Here is a 16,574-nt window from a genome sequence, read left to right as displayed (position 1 = left end):
ACCTCGGTGGTGGGGAAGTTACTAGAAAGAATTCTGAGGGGCAGAATATATCTGCATTTGTAGAGACACAGATTAATCAGGGATAGTCAGCATGGATTTGTTAAGGGAAGGTCGTGTTTGACAAATTTGATCCAATTTTTTGAAGAGGTAACAAGGAGTGTTGATGAGGATAATGTTTTTGATGTGGTCTACATAGACTTTAGCAAGGCTTTTGATAAGGTCTCTCATGGCAGACTGGTTAAGAAAGTAAGAGCCCATGGGATCCAAGGCAAAGTGGCATGTTAGATCCAAAATTGGCTGAGAGGCAGGAAGCAGAGGGGGATGGTAGAGGGATGTTTCTGTGACTGGAAGTCTGTTTCCAGTGGGGTTCCACAGGGCTCAGTGCTGGGGCCCTTGCTGTTTGTGGTCTACATAAATGATTTGGACTTAAATGTAGGGGGTATGAGCAAGAAGTTCGCGAATGACATGAAAATTGATAGGGTGGTAAATGGTGAGGAGGATAACCGTAAACTGCAGGAGGATATCAATGGACTGGTCAGGTGGGCAGAGCAGTGGCAAATGGAATTCAACCCGGAAAGGTGTGAGGTAATGCACTTGGGGAGGGCTAACAAGGCAAGGGATTAATCTATGAATGGTAGGGCCCTGGAAAGTACTGAAGATCAGAGGGACATTGGTGTGAATATCCACAGATCCCTGAAGGTAGCGGTTTAGGTAGATAAGGTGGTTAAGAAGGCATATGGGGTACTTGCCTTTATTAGCCGAGGCATAGAATACAAGAGCAGGGAGGTTATGCTGGAACTGTATAAAATGCTGGTTAGGCCACAGCTGGAGTACTGTGTGCAGTTCTGGTCACCACATTATAGGAAGGATGTGATTGCACTGGAGAGGGTGCAGAGGAGATTTACCAGGATGCTGCCTGGGCTGGACGGTCTGAGCTATGAGGAAAGGTTGGATAGGCTGGGGTAGTTTTCCTTGGAGCAGCAAAGGTTGAGAGGGGACCTGATAGAGGTGTACAAGATTATGAGGGGCATAAATAGGGTGGATAGGAAGGCACATTTTCCATTGGTAGAGGGGTCAATAACCAGGGGGCATAGATTTAAGGTAAGAGGTAGAAGGGTATGAGGGGAGTTGAGGAGAAAGTTTTTCACCTAGAGGGTGGTGGGAGTCTGGAACTCACTGCCTGAAAGGGTGGTTGAGTCAGAAGCTCTTGTAACATTTAAGAAGTATTTAGATATTCACTTGCGTCGCCATAGCCTCCAGGGCTATGGGCCAAGCACTGGAAAATGGGATTAGTGTAGTCAGATCTTTGTTGATTGGCATGAACACAATGGGCCAAATGGCCTCCTTCTGTACCATAAATGTCTATGAGTCTATGAGGCTATGAGTAAACAAAGGGAAGTAATAAGGTAAAGTGTAATGGGGACAATTTGCATTTTTAAATAGAGCATTCAAAAGAATGTGTGTAATATTACACCTAGCCAGAAGAAGTCAAACAATGTTTTTTCTTTTTCCAAAGCTTTCTAATAAAATCGATGCTATGAAAGGGTTTTATTTTTAGAAGAGGTAAAGTTCAACAAACCTAGTGATACAATAAGAATTTGTATTCAAAGAGGAAAATATGTATAAAGGGAGAGAAGGCTGTCGTTAAATGGGAGACGGATTCTAAGATCTAAAGCCTCCAGCCTGTAAGCCTCAAGCTGCTGCCTGTAAGGATCCAGAGCTGAAAGAAACTCATTTTGAATGCAACTGTCCAGGGTGTGCTTCGCCAGGGGCCTGTTTAAATCTATGTGTTTTATTGTTGTCTTAATGGAAGTGTGACGGAGAGTCAGATTAATATGGGGATTTTTTTCGAAATTAGTATCATAGTAACTTGTAGACATATGAATGTGCTTACAATCTTTTAATTATAAATGTTTAATTTAGTTTTATAAAAATCTCTTGAGACTTGGTGGTCTTATTATAACTAAATTCAAAGCCCTCATCTCGAAACATACAGGGCAACACCTTCCCCCCCATCGGAGGGGAAGTGCGGGAGCGGGCACGGGTGGCTGACCTTCTGATCGGCACCCCCGGTCGTTGGGGGGTGGGGGAACGCCGCCATTTTATGTGGGTGGGCCAATTAAGGCCCGCCCAGTGTGACGACCGCTAGGAGGCGCTGTGCACTCCCCGTACGCTCTCTGTGTGGGTGGGGGCGGGATTCCCTCAGCCGGGAGTGCGCTCTTTTGCACATGCATGCGAAAGGGCACATAGATCTCCTTGAGGCAAAGTGTTGCCTCAGAGAAATTGGCTCTGCTTGAAAACTTCAAATAAAAAAAATTCCCTGCCATGTCCCCTCATGTGACACTGTCCCATGGGTTGGGACATGTCCATAACTTTTATTGAAACAACTCATAAAAATTTAAATACCCTCATGAAACCTCATCCCGCCCATGGTCGGGCAGGTCCGTTAATCATCTTAATTAGTTTTTTAATGACCTTAATAGGCCGTTGATAGTTCGGCAGGCACACAACCGATTCGGCTGCGCACCTACTGAGCTGCAAATCTAAATGACGCGGGGTGATGTTGGGGCGCACACCTGACGTATCCCCGTGTCATTTTACGCGTCGGCGAGAGGGCCCCGCCCCTGCTCGCCAACCGGAAGGTGCTGCCCTAATTACGAAAATTAGTTATGACTATTGTTTTAAGTTTCCCTCTGGGGTTTGAACAACTCAGCCGTGTCGTTGGCTGTGTCATAATAATTGGAGGCTCTTTGGGATATATTTGAAATTCCTTGATTTTTTTTTGGAATTGGTGAATCTTAAGATTATGAGCACGAGAAGCGCTTTGAATTTAGGAGTTGGTGAGGTATTTTTGAAGTGGTGAGATTGCAAAAATGGCTGCATCCATGGTTAAATCTTTTTTGGAAGTAGAAGAGATAATTGTGATTGGGTGACAGAAAGTATCCAAGAGTAAGTTAACAGAGTTGGTGGTTAAATTACAATTGGGGTTACCTGAGGGGGCTAGGAAATCAGATATAATTGAGGGTATAGCACAGTATTTGAAGTCGGGAGTGATGCCTGACACTCGTGAGTCACAGCTGGAGGTAGTGAGACTTCAGTTAGAAATGAAAATGCTTGAATTTGAACAAGCAAAGGAACTGAGAAAACTGGAACTAGAGGCATCAGAAAAAGCAAGGGAAACAGAGAGATTATTTCAAAAAGAAATGGAAATATGAAAACTTGATCTCCAGGGGGAAAAGTTAGCAATGGAAGAGAGAATGAAGGAAAGAGACAGAGAATGTCGGCTTAAAAGGCTGGAAGTTAAAAAAGAGATCTCAGATTCTGAGGAAAGCTCTGATGAGGAAAATACTTTTAACTTAAAGCCCAATGTGTTTAAATTTGTACAAGCTCTTCCAAAATTTGAGGAAAAAGATGTTGCAGCATTCTTTATTTCATTTGAGAAGAAGGCTAAACAGATGAAATGGCCACAGGAAAACTGGACATTGTTGTTACAATCCAGATTGGTGGGCAGAGCACATGAGGTTTATGCTTTGCTGTCAGAAGAAATGTCGGTGAATTATGATGTGGTAAAAAAGGCTATTTTGAGTGCATATGAGTTGGTTCCTGAGGCACACAGGCAGAAATTTAGCAACATAAGAAAACGGCCTGGGCAAACTTATATTCAGTTTGAGAGAGTAAAACAAAGTAATTTTGACAAGTGGATAAAAATAGAGACAACATATGCAGCTCTTAGAGATGTAATTCTTTTGGAAGAATTTGAAGACTCAATTCCTTCAGTAGTGGGAACTCGTGGATGAACAGAGGGTTCAAGTAGTAAAACAAGCAGCAGAGATAGCAGATGATTATGAGTTAGTGCATAGAGCTAAACCTCTTTTTCATCAGTGTTTTAAATCGGAAAAGGATAGAAAGCGAGAAGGTGAAAGGAAGGTGGGTATTCAGGAAATAGAAGGAGCAGCTGGAAATTCCCAGCAAGTTTTTTCCTTAGAATAAAAAGGAAGGTGCTGAGGGTAGAAGTAACATTCAAAAATTGACGTGTTTCATTGTAATACAGTTGAACACATGAAGTCAGTGTGCCGGAAATTTCAAGGAAAATCTATTGGAATTATTGGGGTGCAGGAAAGTTCTGGAACTAAGAGTACTGTGGATTCTGAGGTTCAGCCACAGGAAAAACCAGTGGTTTGTGTACAGGCGAAACAGGGAGAATCAGTGATAGATAAAGATGTGGGAATGTGTTCACAATTCACCCAAGGGAGCTCTGAGGAGCAGGTTGCAGAAATGTTTAAAGGTTTTGTGTGTGAAAGGAAAGTCTTTCCAGGTATGCAGGGTGGAGTAGGTAAAGACATTAAAATTTTAAGAGACACAGGGGCTAGTCAATTCTTAATGTTGTGGGACAATGACATTTGTCATTTAGAGGGAGTATTGCAGGAATGGGTGATAATAAGTGAGGTTCATGGAGATGCTAAACCTATTCCGTTGTGGAAGGCAAATTTAAAGAGTAAGTGGAAAACTGGTGAAGTGACAATTGGAGTGGTAGAGAAATTGCTCATTGCAGGGGTTTAATTTATTTTGGATAATGATATAGCTGGGTCACAGGTTTGGGTGATGCCTATGGTAGTTGAGCAACCTGTAGAAGTGTTTTCAACAAAGGTGTTGCTAAAGGAGCATCCTGGATTGTTTCCATATTCTGTAATAACAAGATCACAGGCACAAAGGTTGAAACAATAAAAATAGGAAGGACAGGCATTTCAAAGGCAGGAAGAAGGTATTGAAATCCAATTAGCAGGTACTGTGTTTGATAAGATTGTTCAGAAAGATGCATCAGAGGAAAAGGCAATTGGGGTGCTTAGCTCAAGGCAGTTAATTGAGTTGCAGCAAAAGAATTTATAATTAAAACAGTTATATCAGAAAGCTTACTCAGAAACAGAAGCAAAATGTATACCAGAATGTTATTATCTTAAGGATGATATTTTAATGAGAAAGTGGAGGCCGGATCATGTCTCAGCAAATGAAAACTGGGGGGAGGTACATCAGAGTGTTATCCCAATTAGGTATAGGAATGAGATTCTGAGGATTGCTCATGAAATTCCAATGGGAGGACATTTAGCAATTGGAAAGACACAGGGAAAAGTATAAAGACATTTTTATTGGCCAGGATTGCATAGGGATGTAGCCAAATTCTGTAGAACATGTCAGACATGTCAGGTGATAGGGAAACCACAAGCAGTTATTAAGCCGGCACCTTTAATCCCAATTCCAGCACTTGAAGAATCTTTTACTAGGGTCATGATTGAGTGTGTAGGACCCCTCCCTAGGACTAAAAGTGGAAATCAGTACTAACTGACAATAATGGCTGTGTCTACCAGGTTTCCTGAAGCGATACCTTTAGGAAGCATTACAACAAAGAAGATTGTTGAAGAGTTAACTAAACTTTTTACAAGATATGGTTTACTTAAAGAAATACATTCAAATCAGAGGTCAAATTTCATGTCACAGCTATTCAAGGAAATAATGAACAGTTTGGGGATAAAACAGTTTAAGTCAACAGCTTATCATCTGAAGTCAGAAAGGACTTTGGAAAGATGGCATCAAACTTTAAAACTCAAAATATTTAGCTTGGCGGGCAGGCACGTGCCCAACCCGACTGAATGTAAAATGACACGCGATGAGATCGGGCAAGCGTCCGAGGCCATTAAAGGATCAATTGGATAGAATTTTTTGCAGCCCATCCAACCTTATGGTTGGCGGGCGGGCAGGTGAAAAGATCAAGTGGCTTTGCGCTTTTTAGGAAACCTCATCCACGGGCGGAATGAGGGTTTCCTGAAGCAAATAAAAGTAAAATTTAAAAATGTAAACTTAATTAATAACCTGTCCTTGTGTGACAGAGTCACACGAGGGTACATGTTTCATTACATTTTTAATTTTTTTTATATAAATAACTCTTCATCTCCCTGAGGCAAAGAGATTAAGAATTGTGCACTCGCATGCATTCGCAAAGCTCCCCGATCGCCCCACTCATCCTCCTCCCCCCGCCCGCACAGGCAGCACTGCAATTGCCTTCAGGCCCCAATTGCAGGCTGCATTTGGCTTCCCAATCGCCCATGCCCGCTCCCACCAAGCCCTCCTGGCTTGGGTGAAATTCTGCCCCATTAGAGCGTACTGTCAGGATTATCCACAGGATTGGGATAGGGGAATTCTAGTCTTATTATTTGCTATTAGGGACGCTCCTAATGCATCGATTGGATTTAGCCCTTTTTAACTAGTTTATGCTCGTGAGGTGAGGGTACCACTGAAATTGATTCATGAGAAATTCGTGGATCAAAATTCAGAAACTACTCTCCTGGATTACATATCAAACTTCAGAGAGAGATTAGGCAGAGCCTGTGGCTTGGCTAGAGAACATTTAAAGATATCACAGCAAATGATGAAAGTGAAAGCAGACAGGAAGGCTACAGCTTGGAATTTTGTTGTTGGAGAGAGAGTGCTAGTTCTGTTACCAGCACTGGGTGACTCATCAAAGGCACACTCTAGTGGACCTTACAGGATTGAAAAGAAATTGGATGAAGTAAATTATTTAATAAATACCCCAGATAGACGAAAGATGCCGAGGGTCATATAAATATGCTTAAAAAGTGCTTTGACAGGGAAGAGGAACAAAAAGAGATATTAGTGGTGGTAGATGATGAGAAAGAGGTAGAAGTGCAAGACTCTGAAATTGATTTTACTCTAATCAAATTGGATAATGAGGGGGTACTTGAAAATTTCAATGAAATATTGAGTTACCTTCCAAACATGTGTCAAAGCTATTGCAGTCACACAAACCTATTTGTGGGAATAAGCAAGGGAGGACAGATTTAGCTACACATTATGTGCCTGTGGAAGTTTCATCTTATAGATTAAATCCAGCAAAGTTATCACAAGTACAAAAATAAATTGAATTCATGCTTCAAAATGATAACATTGAGTCTAGTTGCAGTAACTGGAGTTTGCCTATTGTGCCGGTACCAAAGCCTAATGGAACACAAAGACTGTATGTGGCTTACTGAAAGGTGAATGCGGTGACGAAAGCAGATTCATATACTATACCATGGTTGGAGCATTGTATTAAGAAAGTAGGACAATCAAAATTTATTACAAAGATTGACTTGCTAAGAGGATATTGGCAGGTGCCGTTATCAGAGAGAAAAAAGGAGATTTGGTGATGGCTTTTTTGATGCCAAATGGACTATATCAGTTTAAAGTCATGCCATTTGGTATGAAGAATGTACCTGCGATATTTCAGACTGACAAACAAAGTAATCACAGATCTAAGCAATTGTGCTGTTTATATTGATGACTTAATAGTTTTCAGTCAGGCATGGGATAAGCATTTACAGCATCAGGAAGAATTATTTACTCAATTACTAGAGGCTAATTTGATTATGAACTTGGCTAAAAGGCAATTTGCAAAAGCACTAGTTATGTATCTAGGCCATACCATTGGACATGGTAAAGTGGCTCCGAGAGATGTGAAAGTCAAGGCAATTGTCAATTTCCCAGTGCCGACAACAAAATGAGAAGTTTTGTGATTTCTGGGCTTGAGAGGGTTTTACCAGAAATTTGTACCAAATTTTAGCCATGTGGTTGCTCCACTGACTGAACTATTAAAAAAGAACAATAAGTTTCAATGGGCACTGGAGTGTCAGAAGCTATTTGATAGTTTGAAAATTCTATTAACTATAACATCGGTTTTGGCAGTACCTAATTATGTCAAGCAATTTAAGTTGGCTATTGACACAAGTGATATAGGCATTGGGGCCTTACGGTTACAAGAAGATGACGCTGGAATTGAAAAACTGAAAGGGTATTTTTCACGGAAGCTGAATGTACAACGGAGAAGATATTCAATGATTGAAAAGGAGACATTGGGTTTGGTGTTAGCATTGCAGCATTTTGAAATCTATGTGGCAAACAATTTGTCAGAAACAATTGTTTATACAGACCACAATCCCTTAAAGTTTCTGGACAAAGCTTGATACAGAAGTGCAAGGCTATTCAGATGGAGTTTATTACTGCAACAACTTAATCTACAGGTTGTACACGTTGCTGGTAGAGAATATATGTTCGCAGATGTGTTATTAAGAGTTTGAGGCTTAAAGGGAAAATTGGACATTTAAACCTGAGCAGGAATGATTTCTGCTGATACCAAGGATTTGTAAATATATTGTTATGTTAATGCATGCATCTGGTAATGTAATAGTGTAATATATAGATAAGTATAGGAGATAATGTAAGATGGGTTAATAAAAATGAAGCCGTCTTTTAAAATTATGACTGTTTATATTTCGATATGGAGGGGGGTGTCAAGAAGATATACGTCTATAATATTGTTGGAAATTATTTTTAAATAGAGTTCTCGTGGTGTCTGTGTGTATGTGTGTGTGTGTTAATTGGGTTAAAGCCAACTGGTCTAGAGCCTTTGATGTATAGAAGAGAAGAGGGTTTGGAATGGTAATTAGGTAAACATAGGGAAGTTATAAGGTGAAGTGTAAAGGGGACAACTTGCATTTATAAATAAACCATTCAAAATAATGGGTGAAATATTACGCCTAGTCAGAAGCAGTGAAATAATCTGTTTGCTTTTTCCAAAGCTTACTAATAATATTGGTGTTATGAAAGGGTTTTATTGTTAGGAGAGGTAAAGTTCAAAAAACCAAGTGATATAATGAGAATTTGCATTCAAAGAGGAAAATATGTATAAAGGAAAAGAAAGCTGTTGGTAAAAGCGAAGAGATTCTAAGATCTAAAGCCTCCAGCCTGTAAGCCTCAAGCCACTGTCTGCAAGGACCCAGAGCTGAAATAAACTCATTCTGAATGTGACTGTCCAGAGTGTGCTTTGCCAGGGGTTGGTTTAAATCTGTGTTTTACTGTTGCCTTAACGGAGGTGTAATGGAGAGTCAGATTAATTAGGGGATTTTTTAGAAGTTATTATCATAGTAATTTGTAGACATATGCATGTGTGTACAATCTTTTAATTAAAAGAGAACCTCTTGAGACTCGGTGGTCTTATTATACCTGGGATTTGAAAAACTCAACCTTTACCATTGGCTGTGCCATAATAATGTTCATTTATAGTCCCTTCCAAAACTTTACCCCTCTCTATCCCTGCAGCCTGCAGACGGTCAGCTGTGGCTCAGTGGGTAGCACTAGCACTTTTCAATCAGAAGATCTTGGGTTTAAGTCCCCCTTTCAGGACTTGAGCACATTATCCAGGCTGGTGCCCCCTGGTACAATACTGAGAGAGATTCTTCCACTGTCCCAAGTGTTATCTTTCACAAGAAATATAAAACTGTGGGTCTCACAGAGTCACAGTATCTTTCCTGTGCAGAAGGAGGCCATTCAGCCCATCAAGTCTGCGCTGGCTCACTGAAAGAACATTCCACCTAGTCACACTTCCCTGCCTTATCCCCTTAACCTTGCACATTCTTTATTTTCAGGTAGCGACCCAATTCCCTTTTGAATACCTCGATTGAACCTGCCTTCACCACCCTTTCAGGAATTTTGTTCTAGACTCCATCTACCCTCTGTATGAAAATGTTTTTCTTCACGTCACATTTACTCCTTTTGCCAATTAGTTTGAATCTGTGCCCTCTAGTTCTTGATGTTCTCTTGAGTGGGAACAGTTTCTCACTATTTACCCTGTCCACGCTGTTATGACACAGCAGGTGATGTGTGCCAAGTGGATCAAACCCACGAGGGGAACTTGATCACATGGTCACAACGGTTTTGCAATTTGTATTTTATTTTGAGATCCTTGCCCTGAATTCAGAAGCAATAAGTCCACCAAAACTTCAGAGATTTTTTAGAAGACCAAATTAAACCTTTATTAACAAAAGAAAATATTTCAAGCACATACTAGGTCTACAAATTACTACTTTCATAACTCCTAATTAACCCTAATTAACCTGGCTTCCAGTTACACCCCAGTTAAGGCAATAGTAAAAACAAATAGATTTAAACAGATCCAGGCAAGTCAACACAATACCCTGGACAGTAGAATTCAAAGTGGCTTTTCGCAGCTTCAGTTTCTGTAGACAGCAGGTTTGATGCACAAATACTGGAGGTTTTTCACATTTCTCATAGATGTTACAATGCCTTCTCTGACACATAGCCTCTTCTCCTTTATACATGTTTCTCCCTTTTAATGTAAATCCATTGTTCCCATATGTCTTTGGAACTTTACCTTTCTCATAATATAAATCATTTCGTGATGCTAATATTATCGGTAACCTTTAGGAAAAATAAACACACTGCTTGGCCTAGCTTCTCTGACTAGGTGTTACACCCTACCATCTCTTTGAAATTCAAACTACCCTGAATTATCTAAAAATGCAAATTCTCCTCACCTCACATTCTAAGACTTCAGCCATGTTTACCTATTTAGCATTTCAAACCGAGCTTCTTTTAACAAGCCTCCAAACCAGCTGTCTCCAACTCAATTAAATCCCTCACATTCACAGAAACTATCCAAACCCCACTATTAACCCCTACTTTTACAATAAATCACAATAATATTATGACAATTATTATACTTTCATGACAATACCCCCTCAGAATCTTGAATGCCTCTATCAAGTCTACTCCTAGCCTTCTTTTCTCCAAGGAAAAGAGTCCCAACCTCTCCAGTCTATCCTCATAACTACAGTACTTTATCCCTGGAATCATTCTTGTGAATCTCCTCTGTACTCTCTCCAATGCCTTCACATCCTTCCTCAAGTATGGGGCCCAGAACTGGATGCAGTACTCCAGATGAGGCCTAACAAGTCTCTTATACAGTTCAGCATGACCTCCTTGCTCTTGTACTCAATGCCCCAATTAATGAAGCCTAATAAGCTTTATTAACTGCTCTCTCAACATGCCCTGCCATCTTCAATGACCTATGTACGTATATACTAAGGTCCCTCTGTTCCTGCACCTCCTTTAGAGTTTCTCCCTTTATCTTATACTGTCTCACCACGTTTCTCCTGCCAAAATGAATCACCTCACACTTCTCTGCATTGAACTTCATCTGCCACTTGCCTGCCCAATCCACCAACATGTCTATGTCCTTTTGAAGTTCAAGACTATCCCCATCACATTTCACAACATTTCCAATCTTTGTATCATCTGCAAATTTTGAAATCGTGCCCTGCACACCAGAGTTTAGGTCATTAATATATATCAGGAAGAGCAAGAATCCCTACACTGACCCCTGGGGAACTCCACTATAAACCTTCCTCCAATCTGAAAAAACTACTCTATCACCGCTCTGAAGAAGGGTCATTGCAGACTCGAAACGTTAACTCTGTTTCTCTCTCCACAGATGCTGTCAGACCTGCTGCATTTTTCCAGACTTTTCTGTTTTTGTTTTCAGTTACCACTACTTTCTGTTGCCTGTCACTCAGCCAATTTCTTATCCAAGTGCCTACTTTCCCTTTTATTTCATGACCTAGAATTTTGCTCACAAGTCTGTTGTGTGGCACTGGATCAAATGTCTTTTGAAAATCCATGTACACCACATCAACAGCGTTTCCCTTTTCAACCTTCTCTGTTACCTCCTCAAAAAACTCCAGCAAGTTAGTTAAACATGATTTTCTCTTAATGAATCCATGCTGGTTTCCCTTAATTATTCTGTACTTGTCTAAGTGACTGTTGATATTATCCTGTACTATAGTTTCTAGAAGTTTCCCTACCACTGAGGTCAAACTGACTGGTCTGTATTTGCCAGATTTATCCTTGCACCCCTTTTTGAACAAGGGTGTGACATTCACAATTCTTCAGACCTCTGGTACCTCCCCTGTGTCTAAGGGAGACTGGAAGATTATCACCAGTGCCTCTGAAATTTCCACTCTCACCTCCCTCAGTAACCTTGGATGCATCTCATCCGGTCCTGGTACCTTATCAATTTTAAGTAAAGATAACCTGTCCAACACCTGCTTCTCTCAGGTGATCGTACATTCTACCAGTGATTATACTTCAAAAAGGTGTTCAAATGGTTGTAAAGCACTGTGTGATGCCCTGAGGTCATGAAAGGTGCTACTAAAATGCAATTTCTTTCTTTCTTATAAAAAGCACATTGTCTATAATTTTGATTATGTACATGTGTAGTAATTTACAGAATCAAGGTTAGAAAATTACAATGGTAACATACCCAATTGATAAAATATCTTTGGTTTCAGCTCCGAGGAAAGTAATCTCAACCTCCGAAGCTAAATACATTTTTTTAATATTCGTTCATGGGATGTGAGTGTCACTGGCTAGGCCAGCATTTATTGCCCATCCCTAATTGCCCTTGTTCAGAGGGCATTTAAGAGTCAAACACGTTGCTGTGGGTCTGGAGTCACATGTAGGCCAGACCGGGTAAGGATGGCAGATTTCCTTCCCTAAAGGACATTAGTGAACCAGAAGTTTCCCTAGCACTGAGGTCAAACTGACTGGTCTGCAGTTGCCAGCTTTATCCTTGCACCCCTTTTGGGGCAAGGGTGTAACATTCACATCTCCCCTGTGTAAACCAGATGGGATTTTATGACAATCGACAATGGTTTCATGGTCGTCATCAGACTTTTAATTCCATATTTTTATTGAATTTGAATTTCATGGCAGGATTCAAACGCAGGGTCCCAGAGCATTACCCTGGGTCTCTGGAATACTAGTCAGTGACAATACCACTATGACATCACCTCCCCGTATGGATGAGAATAAAATTATGCAGGCAAATTGACCTTACCCAGGCAGACTGTGTCCCACATGGATTGTCTGAGCTGCTATGTTAGAATGCATTCCTCTTCACACGATCATTATATTAGGATCATGCCCAACATGCTGACCTCTGATCTTCATAAATTATTAGACTGCGCTAAAAAGAAGGTGCATTTAACAGGAAGCAAGATAGGTACATGAGGGACAAGGTACATGATGGGTGCATGAGGGAAAAGGCACATGATGGGTACATGAGGGACAGGGTACATGAGAGGTACATAAGGGAGAGGTACATGAAGGGTACATGAGGGACAAGGTACATGATGGGTTCATGAGGGAAAAGGCACATGATGGGTACATGAGGGACAGGGTACATGAGAGGTACATAAGGGACAGGGTACATGATGGGTACATCGGGGCAGGGTACATGAGAGGTACATAAGGGAGAGGTACATGAAGAGTACATGAGGGACAAGGTACATGATGGGTACATGAGGGACAGGGTACATGAGAGGTACATAAGGGAGAAGATACATGATGGGTACATGAGGGAGAAGGGAATTGAAGGATCTGCTAATACGGTTAGATGAAGAGGGGAAGGAGAAGGCTTGTATGGAGCATAAACACAGGCATGGACATTTGGGCCTATTGGCCTGTTTCCTTGCTGTAAAAGCTTGTATTTATATTACATAATTATATGTAAACATTTAGAGAAGTAAAAGATTGCTATTTCAGACCACACACATCCTTTCCAGATTTTTATGTATTCTTTCACGGGATGTGGGCTTCACTGGCTGGGCCAGCATTTATTGCCCAGCCCTAGTTGCCCTTGAGAAGGTGGTGATGAGCTGCTTTCTTGAACCGCTGTAGTCCATGTGGTGTAGGTACACCCACAGTGCTGTTAGGGAGGGAGTTCCAGGATTTTGACCCAGCGACAGTGAAGGAACGGCCGATATATTTCCAAATCAGGATGGTGAGTGGCTTGGGGGGGGGAACTTCCAGGTGGTGGTGTTCCCATGCGTCTGCTGCCCTTGTCCTTCTAGATGGCAGTGGTTGTGGGTTTGGAAGAAAATAGTTCCAGATATAATTGGCAGAATTTTTATTCCCAGGTCGTGATCCTGGCTCCAATGGTTACCTGGCCTGTTGTTGGCAGAGGCTGCCACCATTTCACAGATGCCTCCTGACTGGGCTGGTAACCCATCAGCCAGCTGGAGAATCCAGACAGCGCTGGGAGAGTGCCCTTCATTAAACCCTCAAGGAGCTTATTTGGGTACACACTGCGGCTGGTCAGGTAACCAGTCCCGCTGTCATCTCACCTTCTGCTGGACCCTGTGGAGGCCAGAATGTGTTGTGTCGCTGGTCTGACATGATTTCTCTCCTGTTTTCGGCCCATACTCCCTACCAGAAACTCTGCCCAGTAACCCGACCCAGATTGTTTTAAATGTGAATATTGAAGTAAACATGCAAAGACATCACGTTCATGGATTGAAACAGAATCATTTTGGTTTTGTTGTAATCCTGTTCGTGCAGCAACACAAAAGGTTAACAGCAGGACGGAGAGTGAGCCACATAAAAGGATCAATTTTGCTGATAAATTGTCAGCTTTTTTGGAATCTGTACCCAGGAACAAAATACGGTTCTTGATCATCCTGTCTCTCTGGTGTTCTTAAAATGTACGTTTTCATTTCAGGTCTCTGTTTGTTGGGCAGAAGTAGGATGAAAGGTTGATAAAAAGCATTATTAAGATGGATCTCAGCCAAATTGTTGTTGAAAGTGGGGGGAGAGAGAGCTTCCTTTGATGAAAACTACACAAACAGTATATAAGGTTGGCAGGTACATGTCAGCACCCAGCAGAATAATGAGGTTTAAATCTTGAACTCTATCCATTATTTGTGTGAAATAAAGGACCCTGGAGGGAGCTTTACAAGGAAGAAATTCAATTGAAGGTGTCCCGATGAGACAATGCAGTTACTTGGCTTGGCATCAATTATAAATGATAAAGATTGAAATGTGGTGCATTCCTCTTAAACAGCATCTTCTTTTATTTTGCATGCACCATCGAAGGAGTTTGAAGGGAGAAGTTGCACTGGGATGCACACTGTTTTCGAACACATTGCTGCAGAAGCTGAGGAGTGTGAGACGGTGGTAATGACATCCTGAGTCCACGCTCGAGGTTACAGCGGCTGATTATCATGTTCATGAAGCAGAACAACACTGAGTGGCTCAATAAAAAGGTTCTTAAAGCAAAGTACTGCAGGTGCTGGAAATCTGAATCAAAACCATAAAATGCTGGAAACACTCAGCAGGTCTGGCAGCATCTGCGGGGAGAGAAACAGAGTTAACTTTTCAGGGTCGATGACCTTTCATCAGAACTTAATAAGGCTGGTTCTTTGAGCATTGATTTCCCAAGTTTACAATTTGGAAATTGCACATTTGAAGTTTACTTGCTCTAAGTTGCCACAATTTCTTAAACGAAAATAATGTATATAATACATACACTCTTAGGTACACACAAATACACTTACGTACACACACATATAGGAGGAGTTGATGAGCTTGGACAACATGAAGCATTTCTCTGCAAAAGAGCAGGTGTTTTGCAGCATTTCCTGATCTTATTACAGATTTCCAGCATGTTAACTTCTGCTTTTCATTTAATGTGGTTGATATTTCATGTTAAAGGTGCCTTACAAGTGCAAATTGCTTTTCCTGTTTTATTATTAGGGTTAGATAAAGAACAGTGTGGGTCATTCAGACCTCGAATTCAAAAACAGTATCAAAATAAAGAGACAGATTACGTACCTGCATCCTCAAAACCATCACTGTTCAGAAGAAATTTGCTTATATTCATAATTTTACTGAAGGGCTTCCAGGCTCCATCTGTACACAGTTTCTTTGCCTTCCCTCCACAGAGATAGGTCTGTGATGTGGGCTTGGGTCCAGCAGGACTCTGTTGGAGCCGCTATTCATCTCCCTGTTGACCTTCAGCAGCAATTACTGCTTCCCCTACCACATACCGTCCTCCCCATCTCCCCACTGCAAACATACATAATACAGGTCTGCGGTTTTAGAGCAATTAATAATTTTAAACGAGCATCACTCAGATCCAGGAATCACCCATAGAACAACGACTAAAACTTGCAATAAATTTGTCTGTCAGTTGTGGCTCAGTAAGGGGCACTCTGGTCTCGGAGCCAGGAGGCCATGGGTTCCACCCCCAAACCAGAGACTTGCACATGATGTAGACTGACACTTCAGTGCAATGCTGAGGGAACACTGCACTGTCTGAGGGTCAGTATTGAGGGAGGGCAGCATTGCCAGAGAGTCAGTACTGAGGGAGCACGGCCCTGTCGGAGAGTTAGTACTGAGGGAGTGCTGCATCTTCAGAGGATCAGTGCTGAGTGGGTGCTGCACTGTCTGAGGGGCAGTACTGAGGGAGCACTGCATGGTCAGTACTGAGGGAGTGCTGCACTGTTGGAGGGTCAGTACTGAGGGAGTGCTGCACTGTCAGAGGGTCAGATTTGAGGGAGTGCTGCACTGTCGGAGAGTCAGTACTGAGGGGGTGCTACACTGTTGGAGAGTCAGTCCTGAGGGGGTGCTGCACTGTCTTCTAGATGAGACATTAGAATGAGGCCCCATCTCTCATCTCAGGTGACTGTAAAAGATTCCATAGCCACTCATTGACAAAGGGGAAGGTTCTCCCTGGTTTACTAACCAATGTGAGTACTAGCACATCTCACCTTTAATGCACTTGTTTCTGGATTGAGCAGTGTACAAATGGGTTACTGTGTTTCTTTACATAACAACAAATGCAATTGATAACGAAAACAGTACAGGCCACTCTGAAGCATTTCAATATT

The sequence above is a fragment of the Cetorhinus maximus genome, chromosome 22, assembly GCF_964194155.1.
Source record: "Cetorhinus maximus chromosome 22, sCetMax3.hap1.1, whole genome shotgun sequence".
In the NCBI taxonomy this organism is placed as follows: Eukaryota; Metazoa; Chordata; class Chondrichthyes; order Lamniformes; family Cetorhinidae; genus Cetorhinus; species Cetorhinus maximus.
Note: the sequence above shows the minus strand (reverse complement) of the source record.